Here is a 2,500-nt window from a genome sequence, read left to right on the forward strand (position 1 = left end):
GAAATATCTGCATTTCCGTGGAGGGTAGTCCTTTAAACTTATAAATGTTGAACTCTTAGCTAGTGTACATTTCTAGTCATCCTTAAAGTTCGTGAAGATGTTTGTTAATGACTGACAGGGCTGGATGCTGCGCACGATAAACAGAGACTTATTAGATGGCAGTTCGAACACGTAATAATGTATCAGAATCATCCAAGACTGAGATCTTATTTACATTATATTGTCCTTTATATTTTGACTAATTAAGCTATTAATTACAATGATTGTCAATGCTCTCAACAATAATGATGTCAATAACAATTATAATGGTGATACTATGACGATAATGATGATTATGTTAGTCATGATGAAAGATGGAGATGGTGATGAAGATAACTGTATGAAATGATGAAGATGATTATGATGAGAATGATAATAATGATACTGAAATTGATGGTGATGACAATGGCGATGAAGATGACGATGAAGATGGTGAGGAGGATGACAGTGACGAATACGATGACATTGGCCATGATGATGATGGTGATAATGGTTTCAGTAATGCGATGATCTTATCAGTATTAGTGATAATAATAATAAAATCATTCTGATAATGATGATAATTATGCTACAAATAACAATAATGATAATAATACACTAAAACTCTATCATATACCTCCCTGAAGTCCACACGCAGATGACTGGCATGGTGATTATCTGCCCCAAGAATCTATTAGGAAACCCACACACATTAATGGTTTCCCTTAATGCTTGGCGTGAGGGCAGGCAACATCAACTACTTTTTTTTACTGATCTTTATATTCCATTCGGTATTATTCTAAAGTTTTAAAGGGTGTGTATTTTATTTTTATATTTCAAGTTCTTGTCGTTTGTCTTGGCATTTTGTGTTAAAGTATATTGTAATTTATATTTTTGTTTGATGGAGGATATATATTTATTACATTTTGATTTAATCTCTAGTTTCATAAGGATTTAAACAGTATAAAAAATATCTATAGAAATACTGTTTATGATTATTTATAATGATAATCATACTCATGATTAAGATAACAGTAATGGCAGCAATATCATTATCGTGATAATAAAACTAGTAAAAACAATCACATAGTATTAACAATTATGAAATATTAAAATAATAATGAGGAACATAAGACTTATAACAATGAAAATAAGAATGATAATGACAATAATGCTATCAGTGATAAAATTAATAACGGTTATCATCACAAAACACTGTAACAGTTGTCATTATCATTTATTGTATTATTACCTTTATTATCACTATCATTACTAGTATGAATGACTATAGCACTGATGAAAAGCACTTAAAAAGCAGTTCTTTACGAAATAATATTTCGATGAAGAATACAGGTGCTCATGGTGTAGTGGTTATCACATCTGTCTAACACGCAGAAGGTCCCAGGTTCGAGCCCTGGTGAACACAGATTTTTAACCGTCAAAAACGTACCTTAATGCAATTTATCTATGATTTTACCATCCTCCAGCATTCTCGCAATCAAAAAGTCTATTTGCACCATATAAAGCGCATGTAATCACAGCTGATATATTCGTGAATCATCCCGCCAGCATATCAGGTTTGCGTGCCAAACCGTAGTGAAGATGCAGATACAAGAAAATCCGCACCGGCGACCCATGATGAAATGCCAGTTGAAGAAAAAAAAAATAAATGAATAGTATATCCCCGATTCTCCTCTCTAGGTAAAATATTCTTAGATGTATATGAGGTACAACTATATATCCTGTGAGAATCTGACCCTGTCGGAATCTTGATACTCGTTAATGTTGTTCTTAAATATTCGTTAAAACATCAAAGCTTCCTCCTTTGTGGTAATGTAAAGATAATAAGACGACAGATGATACGTGTTTTTTTTTTTTTTATTATTTATTTTATTTATTTATCTATTTTATTTTTTTGTGAAATGTATGTTATTCAGGACGGCTGTTATGTTCACTAAGATGTGCTCATGATGTAGTGGTTATCACATCTTTCTAACACACGGAAGGTCCTAGGTTCGAGCCCTGGTGAGCACAGATTTTAGCCATGAAAACTGTATCAATATACTTACCAACGTTTTCGTGGTACAAAGTCTACGGGACAAGACGCCTCGTTTTAAAAGGCTTATAGGTTATCCTAGCAGCCGGTAGAAACTGCTGCTTGATAATTAATTTATTTTCCTATTTATTCTTTTACTCAGCCTTCATCTTATTTTATCCAATCTTCATTCTTGCTCTCATCACAGAATGCGAGGGTGAAATATCTGTATTTGCTATAAACTTTTAGAAAGATTCTTGTGGAAATATTGGAATTCTTAGCTAGTCTACATTTCAAGTCATCCTTAAATGTTCGTGAAAATGTTTGTTAATAAATGACAGGGCTGGATGCTGCTCAGGATAAACAAAGAGATTAGATGGCAGTTCGAGCACGCAGTACATGTATCAGAATTATCCAGTCTTTTATGTTGACAAGACTGCATCTAAT

The 2,500-nt window shown here is 32.9% G+C and overlaps 1 non-coding gene across 1 annotated transcript; it reads left to right on the forward strand.

Annotated features, from left to right (window-relative positions):
* The first annotated feature begins 1,371 nt into the window (after nt 1–1,371).
* Trnav-aac lies at nt 1,372–1,444 on the forward strand. Its single transcript has one exon. It is a non-coding gene; the product is annotated as a tRNA-Val (tRNA).
* The last annotated feature ends 1,056 nt before the right edge of the window (nt 1,445–2,500 follow it).

This window comes from Penaeus monodon, chromosome 10 (assembly GCF_015228065.2).
Source record: "Penaeus monodon isolate SGIC_2016 chromosome 10, NSTDA_Pmon_1, whole genome shotgun sequence".
Lineage (NCBI taxonomy): Eukaryota > Metazoa > Arthropoda > Malacostraca > Decapoda > Penaeidae > Penaeus > Penaeus monodon.